Source organism: Grammomys surdaster, unplaced genomic scaffold, assembly GCF_004785775.1.
Source record: "Grammomys surdaster isolate TR1022 unplaced genomic scaffold, NIH_TR_1.0 751, whole genome shotgun sequence".
In the NCBI taxonomy this organism is placed as follows: Eukaryota; Metazoa; Chordata; class Mammalia; order Rodentia; family Muridae; genus Grammomys; species Grammomys surdaster.
This window is the reverse complement of record NW_021605170.1, coordinates 384444-404292: the sequence shown is the minus strand read 5'-3', so window position 1 is coordinate 404292 and position 19849 is coordinate 384444.

Here is a 19849-nt window from a genome sequence, read left to right as displayed (position 1 = left end):
GTAAATTTGAGGCATCCTGGACTTTATTATGAGACCTTGTCTTCTAAAGGTATCCATATAGTGTCTACCAACCATTTGTCACTTCAGTCTCGGGGATCTCGCTCTTGGCCATCATGAGCAGCAGGAGTGCACACAGTGTAAAGACATATATACATGTAAAACAATCTTACACATAAATATTTTTTTAAAACTGAGCCGTGTGTGGTGGTGCACACCCATAATCCTAGCACTCAGGAGACTGAGGTAGGAGGATAATGAGTTTATGGACAGCCTGGGCTACATAATAAGAGTTGGAGAGAATTGTGGGGCCCAGCCTCTCCCACTCTGGTTGCTTCCAGGTTGAGCAGCTCTGCTCCAACACGTTCCCACCATTGTGCACTGTTTCACAAGTTCTAACATTGACCATGGGTTGGAACCTCCTCAGCTGTCATGTATGAAAGCCCGGGAAGTGGCTGGAGTGGGAGTGCCTACTGGAGAAACTCCCTTCATCAGCCCCATCCCTCTTAAGTTCATCTCTAGAATCAGATCCCCTTTATGGCTTAAAGGAATACCTGGACTTTCAGTCATGATTGCAGTAAACTCAGTTCACAGCTTCAGAAGTCCACTTTCCCCCAAGATAAAAGAAGTAGTTTCTTTACATTCTTTCGAGGTCCTCCTGAGGTTTTGTCTATTCCTCAGGGCAGAGGCTGTGGCTCATGTGTTTGTTGTGTGTATGTATGTAGAAAAATCCTCTGATTTCATGCTGAATCTGGCAGGAATTTTCTGGTTCTCCATGTGGGGTTACATCATCGGAAACCTCTAGCCCCTGGCTGAAAAGCAAGAGTGAACAGGATAGCAGGCAGTTGTGGAGTTCCAGAGTTCATGAGAATTGTTTTAAGCATGATTCAGGTTGTAGTGTTTTGATAAATACTATTTGCCAGGTTGAGGACTTCTCTCCTGTTATTGCTTATGAAAAACTCTAATCAGAAATTTGTACTATTAAGTAAAAGAACAAAAACAAAAATTAACAGTTTTGCTTTGATTTGAAGATTTAACACGTACAGATTTATGTGACCTTCACTCTAATCAGGAGGCAGTAACCTAGTACCTCAAGGAACGCTTTAATGCAAACCTACTGTTGTAGCCGGGCTTTGGATACTTTGTGGTTCTTCTTTCTCCCTCCTTTTCAACCCACTAACACTAGGTAGGAGAAAAAAAAAAGGATAAAGGGGGCAATAATATCATTAGATTACTTCCTGCTGATTAAGGATGTTCTTGGGGCAAGTCTGATATTTGCTCTCAGCATATCTAATTTCTTTTTTTAAAAGATTTATTTAGTTATTTTATTTATGAATATACTGTAGCTGTCTTCAGACACACCAGACGAGGGCATCCAATCTCATTACGGATGGTTGTGAGCCACCATGTGGTTGCTGGGATTTGAACTCAGGACCTCTGGAAGAGCAGTCAGTGCTCTTAACCGCTGAGCCATCTCTCCAGCCCTAATTTCTTTTTTTTATTGAAGATTTTTTATTTACATTTCAAATGCTATCCCCTTTCCCATCTCCCTCCCCCTGCTTCTATGAGGGTGTTCCCCTACCCACCCATCCAATCCCGCCTCCCCACCCTCGAATCCCCCTACACTGGGGCATCAAGCCTTCACAGAACCAAGGGCCTCTTCTCCCATTGATGTCTGACAAGGCCATCCTCTGCTACATATGCGGCTGGAGCCATGGATCCCTCCATGTGTACTTTTTGCTTGGTGGCTTACTCCCTGGGTGCTCTGGGGGGACTGGTTGGTTGATACTTTTCTTCTTATGGGGTTGCAAACCCCTTCAGCTCCTTCAATCCTTTCTCTAACTCCTCCATTGGGGACCCCGTGCTTAGTCCAATGGTTGGCTGTGAGCATCTCCCTCTGTATTTGTCAGACTTTAGCAGAGCCTCTCAGGAGGCAGCTATATCAGGCTCCTGTCAGCATGCACTTCTTGGCATCCATAATAGTGTCTGCTTTTGGTGACTGTATATGGGATGTATCCCCAGGTGGGACAGTGTCTGGATGGCCTTTCCTTCAGTCTCTGCTCCACACTTTGTCTCCATATTTGCTCCTGTGAATATTTTGTTCCCCCTTCTAAGAAGGACCAAAGCATCCTCACTCACCTTGGTCTTCCTTCTTCTTGAGCTTCATGTGGTCTATGAGTTGTATCTTGGGTATTCTGAGCTTTTGGCTAATATCCACTTATCAATGAATACAAACCATGTGTGTTCTTTTGTGATTGGGTTACCTCACTCAGAATGATATTTTCTAGTTCCATCCATTTGCCTAAGAATTTCATGAATTCATTGGGGTTTTTTTGTTTTGTTTTTTTGTTTTGTTTTGGTTTTTGGTTTTTCGAGACAGGGTTTCTCTGTGTAGCCCTGGCTGTCCTGGAACTCACTCTGTAGACCAGGCTGGCCTCGAACTCAGAAATCTGCCTGCCTCTGCCTCCCAAGTGCTGGGATTAAAGGCGTGTGCCACCACTGCCCGGCTGAATTCATTGCTTTTAATAGCTGAGTAGTACTCCGTTGTGTAAATATACCACATTTTCTGTGTAATTCCTCTGTTGAAGGACAGCTGGGTTCTTTCCAGCTTCTGGCTATTATAAATAAGGCTACTGTGAACATAGTGGAACATATGTCCTTGTTATATGTTGAAGCATCTTTTGGATATATGTCTAGGGGTGATATTGCTGGATCCTCAGGTAATGCTGTGTCCAGTTTTCTAAGGAACCTCCAGACTGATTTCCAGAGTAGTTGTACCAGCTTGCAATCCTACCAAAAATGGAGGAGTGTTCCTCTTTCTCCACATCCTCTCCAGCATCTGCTTTCACCTGAGTTTAAATCATAGCCATTCTGACTGGTTTGAGGTAGAATCTCAGGATTGTTTTGATATGTATTTCCCTGATACATATCAGTGTTGAACATTTCTTTAGGTGCTTCTCGGCCACTCGAGTTTCCTCAGTTGAGAATTCTTTGTTTAGCTCTTTACTCCTTATTTATTTATTTATTTATTTATTTATTTATTTATTTTTATTGAATATTCTATCTACACTCCAGATGCCATCCCCTTACCCCATTTCTCCCCACCCAGGAACCCCCCCATACTACCCCCCGCCTCTATGAAGATGTGCCCCTACTCCCTCCACTCCCACCTCCCCACACTCGGTGTCCAGCCTTCATGGGACCAAGGATCTCCTCTCCCACCTACACCCGACAAGGCCATTCTCCCCTACATATACAGTGGAAGCCATGTGTCCCTCCCTAAGTGCTCCCAGGCTAATGGTTTAGACCCTGGGAGCTCTGGTTGGTTGATATTGTTGCTCTCCTCATGGGGCCACAAACCCTTCAGTCTTCATCTCCTTCAGTCTTCTCTCTCACTCCTCCATTGGGAACCCCATGATCAGTTCAATGGTTAGCTGTGAGCATCCACCTCTGAATATGTCAGACTCTGGCAGACCTCTAAGGAGACAGCTATGTCAGGCTCCTGTCATCATGCACTTCCTGACATCCACATCAGTGTCTACCTTTAGTGACTGCATATGGGATAGATACATGGTGGAATGGTCTCCAGATGGCCCCTCCTAAAGTTTCTGTCCCACATTTTGTGGGACAGTTTTTGTCTCCATATTTGCTTCTTTGAGAATTGTGTTACTCCTTCTAAGAAGGACCGAATCACCCCTACTTGGTCTTCCTTCTTCATGAGCTTCATGTGGCCTGTAAGTTGAATCTTGGGTATTTCAAGGTTCTGGGCTAATATCCAATAATCAGTGAGTGAATACCATGTGTGTTCTTTTGGTATTGGGTTACCTCACTCAGGATGATATTTTCTAGTTCCATTCATTTACCTAAGAATAGTAGATGCTGGCAAGGATGTGGAAAAAGAAGGAACAATCTTCCATTGTTGGTGGGATTGCAAGATGGTGCAATCACTCTGGAAATCAGTCTGGCAGTTCCTCAGAAAATTGGACATAGCATTACCTGAGGACCCAGCTATACCACTCCAGAAGATGCTCCAACATATAACAAGGACACATGCTCCACTATCTTCATATCAACTTTATCTATAACAGCCAGAAGCTGGAAAGAACCCAGATGTCCTTCAACAGAGGAATGGATGCAGAAAATGTGGTACATTTACACAACGGAGTATTACTCAGCTTTACCCCATTTTTAATAGGGCTATTTGATTCTCTGGAGTGTAATTTCTTGAGTTCTTTGTATATATTGGATATTAGTCCTCTATCGGATGTAGGATTGATAAAGGTCTTTTCCCAATCTGTTGGTTGCCATTTTGTCCTATTGACAATGTCTTTTGCCTTACAGAACCTTTGGAATTTTATGAAGTCCCATTTGTCTATTGTTGATCTTAGAGCATAAGCCATTGGTGTTCTGTTCAGGAAAATTTCCCCTGTACCCATGTGTTTGAGGCTCTTCCACACTTTCTCTTCTATTAGTTTCAGTGTATCCGGATTTATGTGAAGGTCCTTTATCCACTTGGACTTGAGCTTTGTACAAGGAGAGAAGAATGGATCAATTTGCATTCTTCTATATGCTGACCGCCAGTTGAACCAGCACCATTTGTTAAATGCTTTTTTCCGCTTGACAGTTTTGGCTCCTTTGTCAAAGATCAAGTGACCATAGGTGTGTGGGTTCATTTCTGGGTCTTCAATTCTATTCCATTGATCTTCCTGCCTGTCTCTGTACCAATGCCACACAGTTTTGTGGGTTTTTTTTTTTTAATCACTATTGCTCTGTAATACAGCTTGAAGTCATGGATAGTGATTCCCCCAGAAGTTCTTTTATTGTTGAGAATAGTTTTCTCTATCCTGGTTTTATTATTATTATTATTATTATTATTATTATTATTCCAAATGAATTTGTAGATTGCTCTTTCTAACTCTATGAAGAATTGATTTGGAATTTTGATGGGGATTGCATTGAATCTGTAGATGCTTTTTGGCAAGATAGCCATTTTTACTATATTAAGCCTACTAATCTGTGAGCATGGGAGATCTTTCCATCTTCTGAGATCTTCAACTTCTTTTTTCAGAGACTTGAAGTTCTTGTCATACAGATCTTTCACTTGCTTGATTAGATTCACACCAAGGTATTTTATATTATTTGTGACTATTGCAAAAGATATCATTTCACTAATTTCTTTCTCAGCCTGTTTATCTTTTGAGTGAAGGAAGGCTGCTGAATTGTTTGAGTTAATTTTATATCCAGCCTCTTTGCTGAAGGTTTTTTTTTTATCAAGTTTAGGGGTTATCTAGTGAATTTTTGGTGTCACTTAAGTATACTATCATATCATCTGCAAATAGTGATATTTTGACTTCTTCCTTTCCGATCTGTATCCCTTTGACCGCCTTTTGTTGTCTAATGGCTCTGGCTAGCACTTTTTGTTTTGTTTTGCTTTGTTTTTGTTTTTCGAGACAGGATTTTTCTGTATAGCCCTGGCTGTCCTAGAACTCACTCTGTAGACCAGGCTGGCCTTGAACTCAGAAATCCGCCTGCCTCTGCCTCCCAAGTGCTGGGATTAAAGGCGTGCGCCACCACCACCCGGCTCTGGCTAGCACTTTCAACAGTACCATATTGAATAGGTAGGGAGAGAGTGGGCAGCCTTGTTTAGTCCCTGATTTTAGTGGGATTGCTTCAAGTTTCTCTCCATTTAGTTTGATGTTGACTACTGGTTTGCTGTTTATTGCTTTTACTATCTTTAGGTATAGCCCTTTAATTCCTGATCTTTCCAAGACTTTTACCATGAAGGGGTGTTGAATTTTGTCAAATGCTTTTCCAGCATCTAATGAGATGATCGTGTGGTTTTTTTTCTTTGTTTATATACAGGATTTCATTGATGGATATTGAACCATCCCTGGGATGAAGCCTACTGGATCATGATGGATGATTGTTTTGATGTGTTCTTGGATTTGGTTTGTGAGAATTTTATTGAGTATTTTTGCATAGATATTCATAAGAGAAATTGGTCTGAAGTTCTCTTTCTTTGTTGGGTATTTGTGTGGTTTAGGTATAAGCATAATTGTGGCTTCATAGAACGAATTGGGTAGTGTTCCTTCTGCTTCTATTTTGTGGAATAGTTTGAAGAGTATTGTTATTAGGTCTTCTTTGAAGGTCTGATAGAATTCTGCACTAAAACCATCTAGTCTTGGGCTTTATTTAGTTGGGGGACTTTTAATGACTGCTGCTATTTCTTTAGGCGTTATGGGAGTGTTTATCTGATCCTGATTTAACTTTTATACCTGGCATCTGTCTAGAAAATTGTTCACTTCATCTTTTGTAGTAGAATCTGATGATTTTTTGAATTTCCCCAGTTTCTGTTGTTATGTCTCCCTTTTCACTTTTCATTTTGTTAATTTGGATACTGTCTCTGTGCCCTCTGGTTAGTCCGGTTAAGGGTTTATCTATCTTGTTGATTTTCTCAAGGGACCAGCTCCTGGTTTTGCTGATTCTTTGCATAGTTCTTTTTGTTTCTACTTGATTGATATCAGCCCTGAGTTTGATTATTTCCTGCCGATTACTCCTCTTGTATGTATTTGCTTCTTTTTGTTGTAGATCTTTCAGGGGTGCTGTCAAGTTGCTAGTGTATGCTCTCTCCAGTTTGTTTTTGTAGGCACTTAGAACTATGAGTTTTCCTCTTAGCACTGCTTTCATTGTGTTCCATAAGTTTTGGTATGATGTGCCTTCATTTTCATTAAATTATAACAAGTCTTTAATTTCTTTCTTTATTTCTTCCTTGATCAAGTTATTGAGTTTTGTTCAGCTTCCACGTGTATGTGGGCTTTTCGTTGTTTTTGTTTTTATTTATGACCGGCCTTAGTCCGTGGTGATCTGATTGGATGCATGGGATTATTTCAATCTTCTTGTATTGTTGAAGCCTGTTTTGTGACCAGTTATATGGTCAATTTTGGAGAAGGTACCATGAGTTCTGAGAAGAAGATATATTCTTTTGTTTTAGGATGAATATCTGTTAAATCCTTTTGGTTCATAACTTCTGTTAGTTTCAGTGTGTCTCTGTTTAGTTTCTGTTTCCATGATCTGTCCATTGCTGAGAATGGGGTATTGAAGTCTCCCACTATTACTGTGCGAAGTACAGTGTGTACTTTGAGATTTAGTAATATTTCTTGTATGAATGTGGTTGTCCTTGCATTTGTAGCATAGATGTTCAGAATTGAGAGTTCATCTTGGTAGATTTTTCCTTTGATGAGTATGAAGTGTCCTTCATTATCTTTTTTGATGACTTTTGGTTGAAAGTTGATTTTATTCGGTATTAGAATGGCTACTCCAGCTTGTTTCCTGAAACCATTTGCTTGGAAAATTTTTTTCCAGCCATTTATGTTGAGGTGCATTTCCTGTATGCTGCAAAATGCTGGGTCCTGTTTACTTATCCAGTCTGTTAGTCTATATCTTTTTATTGGAGAATTGAGTCCAGTGATGTTAAGAGATATTAAGGACTAGTGATTGTTGCTTCCTGTTATTTTTGTTACTAGAGGTGGAATTATGTTTGTGTGGCTATCTTCTTTTTGGTTTGTTGAAAGAAGATTACTTTCTTGCTTTTTCTAGGGTGTAGTTTTCCTCCTTGTGTTGGAGTTTTCCATCTATTATCCTTTATATGGCTAGATTTGTGGGAAGATATTGTATAAAATTGTTTTTGTCATGGAATATCTTGGTTTCTCCATCTATGGTAATTGAGAGTTTTGCTGGGTATAGTAGCCTGGGCTGGGATTTGTGTTCTCTTAGGGCCTGTATGACATCTGTCCAAGATTTTCTGGCTTTTATAGTCTCCAGTGAGAAGTCTGGTGTAATTATGATAGGTCTGCCTTTATATGTTACTTGACCTTTTTCCTTTACTGTTTTTAATATTCTTTCTTTTTTTGTGCATTTGATGTTTTCATCATTGTGATGGGAGGAATTTCTTTTCTGCTCTAGTCTATTTGGAGTTCTGTAGGCTTCTTGTATATTCATGAGCATCTCTTTCTTTAGGTTAAGGAAGTTTTCTTCTATAATTTTGTTGAAGATATTTACTGGCCCTTTCATTCGGGAATCTTTCCTCTCTTCTATACCTATTATCCTTAGGTTTGGTCTTCTCATTGTGTCCTGGATTTCCTAGATGTTTTGGGTTAGGAGCTTTTTGCATTTTGCATTTTCCTTGATAGTTGTGTCAATATTTTCTATGGTATCTTCTGCACCTGAGATTCTCTCTTCGATCTCTTGCATTCTGTTAGTGATGCTTGCATCAATGTCTCCTGATCTCTTTCCTAGGCTTTCTATCTTCAGGATTGTCTACCTTTGTGGTTTCATTATTGTTTCTGTTTCTATTTTTAGATCCTGGATGGTTTTGTTCGATTCCTTCACCTGTTTGGTTGTGTTTTCCTGTAACTCTTTAAGGGATTTTTATGTTTCCTCTTTAAAGGCTTCTACGTGTTTATTTGTGTTCTCCTGTATTTCTTTAAGGGTATTTATGTCCATCTTTAAAGTCCTCTATCATCATCATGAGAAGTGATTTTAAATCTGAGTCTTGCTTTTCCTGTGTGATGATGTATCCAGGACTTGCTGTGGTGGGAGAACTGGGTTCTGATGATGCCATGCAGCCTTGGTTTCTGTTGCTGATGTTGTTGTGCTTGCCTCTCGCCATCTCTAGTGCTGCCTGCACTCACTGTTGTCTTTTACTGGAGCCTGTCTTTCCTGTTATCCTGGTTGTGTCAGAACTCCTCAGAGTCGAGCTGTCTCTGGGATCCTGTAATTCTGGGATCCTGGGATCCTGAGAACCTGGGTGTGCCAGAGCTCCTGGGAGTCAAGTTGCCTCTAGGATCCTGAAATCCTGGTGTAACCAGCTCCTGAGATCCTGTGATCCTGGGCATGTTAGAGCACCTGGGAGTCAAGCTTCCTCTGGGTGTTGTGGGAATGTGTGCGGAGCCAGTGCCCAAGGTCTGCTCAGGGCATCTAATCTCTTCTTTTTGTCTCATCACACATGACTACTTGACAAACTGCATTCACCAGCATCTAACCACCAACTTGCCAACCAACCAGCACCTCCTAACCGGGCATTTATATATCCTCTGAAAAGTCTCCAGAAATCCATTCATCACACACTGGAAGAAATTATCTATAGCTGGCAAAATCACGCCCGTGCTAGAGCACAAGACAAATTATAGTCAGCTGCTGTGGACAGTCTGAAGCAGCTCCATATCCCACACCTGAGATTAAAACAAAAACACATTCTATTTTTTTTTTTTTCGGTTTTTTGAGACAGAGTTTCTCTGTGTAGCCCTGGCTGTCCTAGAACTCACTCTATGTAGACCAGGCTGGCCTAGAACTCAGAAATCCTCCTGCCTCTGCATCTCAAGTGCTGGGATTAAAGGCGTGCGCCACCACTGCTTAGCTCAAAAACACATTCTTATAATAGTTCTGTGTTTCTAAAGAATCCACAGTTCTCTCTGCACTTTATTATCACATCCTAGGTTACATTGTTGAGAATGTCATTGTCCATATATAACCTACACAATTGTATTCCTTCACTCTACTGAGTATCTTTGAGGTTTATCCTGTTGATTCATCAACACCCCTTGTTTAAATACTGAATATTATTTTCCTGTGTGAACACAACAGTTTACTTGTAACCTGATGATGCATTTTATTTCAGTTGTTTTAATTTTTTAGGTTTATTTTATGTGTATGAGTATTTTATTTGCATGTGGGTGCCCATGGAGGCCAGAAGAAGGTACCGGATGCCCCTACAAGTAGACTTATAGACTACTGTCAGCCAGCATATGGTGGCTGAGATCTGAGCCTGGGTCCTCTGGAAGAGCATCCAGTGTTCTTAACCACTGAGCCATTTCTCCAGCCTCCAGAGCTTCATCTTCACCCGTTTATCATGTCTACGTCTTGTGGGCAATGTCTGTGCATATCCCTCCCACCTTTGAGTTATTTGGGGGGTAGAGGGGAGTTGAGACTGGGTTTCAGTAGGGTTAGGGTTAAGAGCCCTGGCTGTCCTAGAACTCACTTTATAGACCAGACTGGCCTTGAACTCAGAGATCTGCCTGCCTCTGCCTCCCAAGTCCTGGGATTAAAGTCCTGTGCCACGACTACCCAGTGAGTTTCTTGTTTTCTTAACTACTGAGTTTTAAGAAATCTTTGCATTTTCTGAAGCCAGTTGGGTAAGTGATTTGCTAATATTTTCTCCTCACTCTACTTGTCTTTTTTTTCCCCCCTTGACTTTTCTAACAGACCTTTTTCTAATAAAGTCACTTGTATAAGAACATATTTCTTGGATTTCTTTGTGTGGTTCTTTTTTTTTTATGTCATGTCTAAGATCTCTACCAAATGCTAAGTCACAAAAGTATTTATCTGTTTTATTCCAATATCTCATAGCTTTATACTTGCTATTACATTTTTACTTAATGTTGTAAGATATGAGGTCAAGGTTTTATGTCCTATCTGGATACCAACTGTTGAGAATTCTGTCCTTCCTTACTTGTTACTTTGTATTGCTGTGAAAGACCAAGAGGCCTTGTGTGTACAGGTCCGTTTGTGGACTCTGACCTCTGACCTGCCTGTCCCTTGCTCACTGCTTCACTGCCTTAGCAATTGTTGCTCTAGAAGTGTTAACAATGAAAAGTGTGATTGATTCTTCCAGTCCCATTAAGTGCAGCCTCAGTCTGTTCTTTTAATCAGCAGCATCACCACCATCAGTTACTGTGTGTGACAGAGTGCAGAGTATATTAGTCAGAAAGCTACTTGCAGGAGTCAGTTCTCAGTCATATGGGTTCAGGGGATCAAATTCCAATCATCAAGGTTGATGGCAAGTGCCTTTAACTGCTGAGCTATCTTGCCAGAATGTTCTTGCTTTGTTCTAAAATTAGGAGGAAAACATTTTCCTTAATTGTTACATAGTCATAATTCATAAAACTGCACACTATAAATCAGCTAGAGGCTGGACAGATGCCTCAGTGTTTGAGATCACTTTTGCTCTTGCAGAACACTGCAATTCAATTGCTAACACTCACATTGGGTGACTTAGAACCACCTGTAACTGGCTCCTGGCGTCTAATGTTCTCCCTGTGAGTAGTTGCATAGACAGACACACACACAAATATGTATATAAAATAACTTTTTAAAAGTCACTTTTACTATATGATAATTTTTAAATTTTAAAATATAACATCTACAAGAAGTGAACAGTTGGAAATAATTTAAAATTACAAATACAATATCAGGGCCGTGAGCTGGCTCAGCTTGGTAAAGATGATCACTTGCTACCAACACTGACCACCTGAGTGTGATCACTGACCTCCACACAGTGAAAGGAAAGCAATGACTTCCACATGCTATCCTCTGGCCGCCATGTGCACAGTGTGGTACATGGCATCCCTGCATGCATACATATGTCGCACACAATAGATAAAATGTTTTTTAAAGCTCAAAGTATCATTTATATTAGCAGTAAAGCGATTCATAGATGTAGCTTGCAAAATGTTTACAAGATCTGCACAAGGGAAAGTATAAAAGCTCAATGAAAGGAATAAAGGAGCTTAGTAATTGTCCAGCTGCTCTATGTTGATGGGTGGGAAGACTCAGTACTGTTAGAATGTTCTTCCCAATGTGTTTTACAAAGTCAGCAAATCCCAGACAGAATCCCAGCAATCTGATAATAATAGTCTGATAGTAGATACAGGGACCGTGCTAGTTTCCAGCTTCACAGGATCTGACATCTGTTACATCCCAGCAGGTCAGTATATCCAAACATGAGCTTAAGCCAGGATATGGAATTATTTCTGGTAATTAGATAAAAACCAGCATTCCCCCGGGAGTCCCCACAAGCTACTTGTTCTCCCTGTGAGCCTCAGTGTCCTCCTGCTCTCCAGTGCTCTCTGACTCTGCTTTCTCTCTGCTATCTCCACTATTCTCCTCTGCCCTCCTATTTCCTGTATCTGGCCATGTCCAGTTGCTTTTTTTTTTTTTCTCTGCTTTGGACTCTTCCAGATCCCTCTCGATATTTCTCTTTCCTTTCCCCAGTGGAGCCACCATGGCAACTGTTTCTTCATTGTGCCCCTCACAGACAGAGTCATCTAGGCGACAACCCTTCAGGCACACCTGGGAGGGTTTATTGAGCCTCTGGTTAGGTTAATTGAAGTGGGAAGGCTCATCTTTAAAAGCAGGCAACACCACTGACTAGGTAGGGGTCCTGGAGTAAATAAAAAGAGGGAAACCAGTTGTCATCACCCTTGGCTCCTGGTGCTGGTATGCGCTCTGAGCGGCTGCTTCAGGCTGCAGGCACACTCACTTCCCCATCATGGGCCTGAGCCTGTAAACTGTGAGCCAGAAGAAACCCAGTCTCCCATACGTTACTTTTATCAGGATATTTTTTCACAGTAACGAGAAACTGAAGTCATACCAAACTGGGCTTTATAGTCAAAGCCAAAAGATGTAGAATAAAATATACAAAACCAAAGGAAGGAGAACCCTGACTCCAGGATAGTGTTGGGATTCAGACCTGGGACAAACGGCTAAGGTGCATATTTTACATACCAGATCGGACCGGACCTGTCCTTTAGGTGCTCCCAGCATTCCTCAGTCCCTGTCTCTTACAGAGCATGGCTGCCTTACCCTACTCTACCTCAAACTATTTTGTGTAACCCAAGAGCCATTTTGTGTGACTTGGAATAATGTGCCTTAGCTTGCCCCCAGGCAGGCAGCTGATAAGAGCTGAGTCTTAAAAAAACAAGCTCCAGGCAGGCTGTTCAGAATATCAGATTGGAGTCTAGCCTAGGACAGGCCTTGATACGCTAACGAAGCAAGCCCAAGTTGGTGTGGATATGATAATGAACCATCCCCAAGCTGTGAACTACTGCCCAATAAAATAATAGAGAAATTGGAATATTGGGAATGGACTCTAGGATCACGCTGCTGTACTCCGGAGACATGATTTCTCTAGCTTTATTGGTGATATCCATTAGCAAGAGGACTTGAGACTGTGTGGCCCTGACCTCAGGACCATGGCTTCAGCACTGTCCCTGAGCCTATACTCTCACCTGTCACAGCTGAAGGACTTCATAGAGGACGTGGGCCAAGCCTTCAGTCTTCTTGATGAGTTATTTCTCCACTGGTGAATAAGCCAATTCAAGCCAGATTAGAATATATTAAAGGTAGGTTTATTGGGAAACTGTGCTCTGGTGGACAAGTTCACTGGCCCGAAGGACGGAGGCTAGAGAAGTTGACATGGCAGGGAAGGGGAAGAGAGAAAGGGCTCAAGTGCAGAGAAAGAGGAGGAAGAAGGAGGAGAAGAAGAGAATGAAGGAAGACAGAAAGGAGGAGGAGGAGGAGGAAGAAAGAATGATGACGTCTGGGGGAAGGGCAGCCTAGTCCCTTGGCTGGAAAGTTCAAGGTTGGGAGCAGGGTATGCTGGGTAGGAACTGAGGGATGCTGAGGGAACCTGGAGGCCAGGTCTGCTTTGATATGTAAAATATCATCTTAATCCCTTGTCCCTGGGTCCTAAACCAAACAGTCCTCACCAGAGATTTCCTGGTGGAATCCTTTCTGCCTAAACAACTGTTCCCCGCTTAGTGATATGTCTGTTTAAATTTTATATTAGTGTGATATAAGGAATGTCTGTGTGAATAAGCAAAGCACATACAAAAGACAAATCTTATGTGACCATACTAATTACCAAGCACCTTAGAGCCAGTCCATAGGCCCGTGTTCGCCATACAAACCCAGAAAAGTGCAATGGCAATTTGGTTTGGAATGTAGACTTTTTTTTCTCTCTTTGTTGATTCTTTCTGAATTTCACCTTGTATACCCCAATCCCACTCATCTCCCCATCTCTTTGCATCTGCCCTTGCAGCCTCTCCCAAAAGAAAATCATTAATTAATTAATTAAAAACAAGAACAGATTCTCTTCATGGAAGCTGTAGTATGCCAGTGTGTCCCACACTACACCCTTTGTCCACACATCTTTACTTGCAATGAGTCACTGATGTGATTGAGGTCTCTGGCTTCTGCTACACTATCCAATACTGGATCTTCACTGGGACTCCTCTTGGACATTCTGTTGTTGTCCTGTGTCATGGAGATCCTGCAGGTTTGGATCTACAGGACTGGGTTCTTCATGCCCTCTAGTAGTTCATAGATGGGGTAGATGTTGGGGTGGACCAACTCAAAACCTGGGATCTGGGTCTGGGTAGTAGCTGGCTTGGTCAGCCTGCCAGCTCTCCTGCACCTACACCTCCAGAGCCAGCAATTCAGCACGCCCCAGCTAGCTCACCCAGTGCCACAGCAGGGCCAGATCTCCCTCTCTCATCCCCTCAGTGCTGGCTCGTAGGAGCCTTCACCACCAGGGCCAGCTCTACTGTTACCCAGGCATGGTACTGGGCCCACTCTCCCAAGTGCTGTACCTGGTGAGGGGTGGGGCCAGCTGTGCAGAGCCCTTGGACACCAACCTGGTCCTAGGCAGCAGCCCGACCAGGTACATCTTCATGGCCTTTGGAGGTAATATGAACCACAAACATCCACACAGACACCTGCTGTTGCATGGCCAGGGACCCAGACATGGCGCTTAGCAGCACCATGGGCCTGGATTTCACCATAGCCTCAAACGGCAGGCTATTCCTCTCCGCTTTCGTGCCTCTAGCTCCACCTCTCTTCATAGTGTTGAAATCATTCCACTTCTCTTTCTCCCCCATCTCTCCACCACATACTTGTATATCATAGTGGCTCCCACTGCTGGAGGGCAATGTGGTGGCAGCAGCAGCAGTCAGGCCTCTGGGTGTCTTCCGCCAACCTGTGCCACATGGTGGTGAGCAGGTCAGAACATAGATTTTAAAAAACAAGATAGCCACTTTTTATTTTTTTTTTAAAAAAAAAAAGTAAAAACACAATCCTCCCGTCTCTACAGTTAGATCAAAATAGAACATTTTCTCTGATCTGAAACACGAAACCATATAACTTCTGGAAGATAACACAAGACATCAAAAATCTAGGTGTCCTTGGGCTGCTTCCTGGCAACCACTCGAGGAGCAGCTTCTGCTTTATGCTTTTGCCTCCATGGTGTTCAATCTCATCTCAAGCCATGAGTAATGGATCCAGACAGCATCCATTGGCTGAACTGGGATGAAATTTCTGAAACCATGAGCCAAATTAAATGCCTATCTTTAATCTATTTCTCTCAGATATTTTTCACATCAATGAAGGTCTCAACTAAGACCAAATTTATTTATCTGAAACTTTTTGTTTTTGTTTTTGTTTTTTGAGACAGGGTTTCTCTGTATAGTCCTGGCTGTCCTGGAACTCACTCTGTAGACCAGGCTGGCCTTGAACTCAGAAATCCACCTGCCTCTGCCTCCCAAGTGCTGGGATTAAAGGCGTGCCTCACCACCGCCGCCGGCCTTTTTTTTTCTTCATCTTTTTTTGAGACTTTTAAAATTGCTGAAAACTTGTATTTATGTAGGAGCCTGAATAAGCTTTATAGGATATTCATAGTTATACTAACCTGTAAACAGCCAAGATAGTCATAAAGAGTGACTGGCTTAGAACACTGTTGTCTATCAGATAAAAGAATATTATTCAGCAATAAAAAGAAATGAGGTAGTGTGGAGAGATGGCTTATGCTTAAGAACACGCCCTGTTCTTTCAGAGGAACCAAGTTCAGTTCCTATAAATCAAGCTCCAGGTATCCAAGGCCTTCTGGCCTCCACAACACACACACACACACACACACACACACACACACACACACACACACACACAGAGAGAGAGAGAGAGAGAGAGAGAGAGAGAGAGAGAACCTGAATGCATATTACTAGCTGAAAGAAGCCAATCTGAAAGGCTATATACATGATTCCAACTTTCTGATGGATGATGATGATGATTCCAAATATGTTGATGGCACAAACGGGGTATATAGATGGCTGCCAGGGCCTTGAGAAGTGAAGGATAAACAGGAAAGCACACACACAGGCTTTGGGACAATGAACTACTTTGTTACTCTATTGGTGGATGCATACCGTATCTCTGAATGCACAGACTAACGCAAAAGTAAATCCTGTGTAAATTAAGGACTTCCATTAGTCAGTCACCTAACTGGCTCGTTGTAGGTAGTGGAGGAAGCCATGAGTGTATTGTTGACATGGGCATCAGCCATGACAAGGACCAAAGCCTTGGACTATGGGAAACTGACAAAGTTCTTCCCCATATTTGGTTGGGCTCAAAATTGGCAAAGCCTTCTTTTTTTTTTTTTTTTTTTGGTTTTTCGAGACAGGGTTTCTCTGTGTAGCCCTGGCTGTCCTGGAACTCACTCTATAGACCAGGCTGGCCTCGAACTGAGAAATCTGCCTGCCTCTGCCTCCCAAGTGCTGGGATTAAAGGCATGCACCACCACCGCCCAAAGCCTTCTTTCTCAGGTCTAAATACAAGTATTTACCAATTATTTTATCACAAGCAACTTCAGCATCCTCTTCCTAGATGTTTGCAGCCTGAGATTGCTTGCCTACAGAGAATCCTAACAAGATTAGCTAACCCCTCTCCCCAAAGTGGGTAAAATTTTGCTTTTTATTTTTAATTTTTTTATGTATATGAGTGTTTGCCTACATATATATATGTGTGCCACATATGTACCTGGTGCCCATAGCAGTCAGAAAAAAGTATCAAATTCCCTGAAATTGGAGTCAGATGGTTGTGAGCCCCTTGTGGGTGCTGGGAACCAAACTCGGGTCCTGTGCAAGAGCAACAAGTGTGCTTAACCACTAAGCTATCTCTCCAGCCAGACACATAAGTTTACTTTTTAAAGCCCTTGGATAACATTTACACTGACACCAAAGCCTTCTGCCAGCCTAGTACACCGAACGCTCCTTATATAAATACCAGGTAGGTCCCATGGATTTTCCACACCAGGATCTGACACTTTCATTTGCCTTTGAGTTTTCTAAAATTAGATTTCTTTTTTCTGTAATTTCAAGGTGCTGGGGAAAGGAACCAACAACAGAAGCGAAAATAAGATGGGTGTTGTAGGAATCTTGACAAATTAGTGAAGAACCCAGGCCTTTATGTTGGTCTGAAAAGTCACTCAGGCCATGTCTGATGTCTGCCCAGTTAAAGCGCTCCCCCCCCCCCTCTCTCTCTCTCTCTCTCTCTCTCTCTCTCCACCATTCTGTGGATTAACACCTACAACAACAGCTGCCTGGGGAGGGGTGTCAAATCCTAAATGAACATCTAAATGCATCCCTAGGGAAGGGGCCTCTATTGTCAGGAGACCTAAACACTTTCCCTATGCCCTCCAACAATGGGTAAGCCTGGAGTAAGATCCCTGATAATACCGTGGTAGGATGTTTAAGGGACACAAGGCCTGCTTTTCCTGAGGCCTGCAAAGAAGTCTGCACTTCTCCACTACCTGCATCTCCAGTTACTCAGATCCTAATTGCAATTTTAGTGATCTTACAGCACATAGTCTGGGTCCAAATCCAATGGGTGGAGAACCCACTGAAAGGGACTGCAGTGTGTCACAACCTCTCAGCAGAGGCTCAGAGTAGTCACCATGGTAACTAGAACTTTGAATTTTACTGTATTAACGTTTTTGATATGTTCTGTTTCTCCAACCACTTTTCTCTGTGCCTACACTTGAGAGCTACTTGCATGCTTGTTTCTCTGCGTCGTTCAGTTTTTCCATTTTTCTTCATTCGGCATGAAGTTACTACTTGTACTGTTTCAATTCTTCTAAAAAACAAAAAACAAAACAAAAAAAAAAACACCAACCTGTCTCCCGGGAACCATTTCCACCTGTCCTTCTGGAAGGAGAGATAGTCAGGACGACAGCCTCAGCTGTCAACGTTAGATGTTGAGTCACTGGCCAGGCCTTCTGTGAGAGGGTGTTAAGGATCATGTATGGACCCCGATGAAAGACAAGTAAAACAGAGGTCTGGGTCACCCTGCTGGCCATGGGCCTTCACTGAGTTTCAGCACCCAACTGATGACCTAAGATTGAAGCACAGCTAAACAGCCTTCGCCATCCATCTCAGATCCACCTTCACCACACCCTTCTCAGATATTAGGATGCTTTAAGGACCTGTGCAGTGCTGGGCCCCTCCCCAATTCTGTGCTCCAGAATCTTGGGCTCACACCTTCATAGAGAGTATAGCAGCCACCCAGACAGCACATGGTCGTACCTACCATACTAACCAACTAAGAGCTAAGGTAGTCAGTTCCTGCCTTATTTTCAGCCTGACCTGACTCAGGTCATATCAGGTGAGGCCAAAAGCAGCAGGCCAGCTCAGAGTTCACCTGAGGGTTGAAAGATGGATTCCTGGGGTCCAGAGGACCTTCACCTGCACAACTATTTCTGGTCTTCTGAAATATCCAGCATTACTTGCTGCTCCTGTCAGTTCTGTCACACCTCATTTTACCTGGTCTTTGTTGAAAGTCACAGTGGGGAAAAAAGACTCGAACAGTTCCTGTCAGCAGAGAGCCTTAGTTTGTAATGAGTGCAGTAGGAACCCTAGGGAAAGCAACATTGGTTGGTTGGTACAGGACCCTGTCCACTGAACATCTCCACCGGCTTTTCTACCTCCAGCACTGCTCCCGTTTATGAGGAGGGAAGACTAGGACAGGTTGGTTGGCATCTCAGTTGTAACTGATAAAGGACAAGACCTACCTCACACTTGTAAAGAGTCAAACTGCGACACAATTTAATTTGGTTTAGAAAAGAGGGAAAGTTAGTTTATGGCCTCTAGGGAAGCCAGTGACCACTTAGCCCATACTGCTGGGGGTGGGGGGTGGGGGTAGGAACACCTACTGAAGGAGAGGTGAAGTTAGAGAAGGGATAAAGGGAGGATGCAGGCCATGGGGGCAGGATAGGGGTGGAGGGTGGGGAGAGTGTGTCGGTATGAGGCGGAATACGTGGCGAGGAGGCGGGACTGGGAAGAACAGGAGCCTCTCCCTGGGAGAGAGTTGAGGAGGTCAGATGATGTTCTTTTTAGACAATTGCGTTATTCTAGCTTTGATTGGGCAAGATCATCTTGGAAGCAATTGTGACGAGGGAGTGGTGGCACACGGTGATTGGCTCAAACCTTTTCTGTGATTCCCACACAGTATTCTGAGTCCACATCTTGCCCTTCGTACCCTTTCACCGGTGGCAGGATTGAACTAGGCTTGGTCACAGGTGCCCCTCCTCCGCACCTGAAGGATTCCTGCCATGTCCCTCCCTCCGCCCCTCTGCCCCAACCCCCTTTCAAAACTGATCTGAAGTTGACTGAAGATCTGAGAACAGCCAGTGTTCAAAATGTGTGGACAGGTGGCCCAGACCCAGGGGTCCTTGGCCCTGCTGGGTATGTCGTGGACAGCAGGATTTGTCTAGCTGCGGATTAGCAGGGATAGACAAAATGGTCCATAATTGCTGGTCCTTTTAGTTTTTTGGTAATGCCTTGCCGGTTAGGTGGCTTGTGATTGAAAACTTCTCGGTGCAGGTTTCAGCGAGTGGAGCACAGATCCGAGCCTGACTACTGGGGCTGGTCGCCTGCAGACACTAGGGAGAAGCTGTAGATAGAGACTGGAAAGCTGCCAACGTGTTCAGGATATCCAAACATCCAACATCCAAAAGGTTGAGAGACCGCCAGTGTTTGGGGCTAGGCTGGCCAGTGGGGGTTTTGTAGGAACATCGTGCCCTGCAGCTTCAGGGTAGCTTTTCCCTGGCCTGGGTACCTGTCCCTCAGCTTAGAATACCCACCACCTATACACACACGTGCGTGCACACACACACACACACACACACGAACACACAAGCACAGACACACATGCACACACACACACGCACACACAAGCACAAACACACATG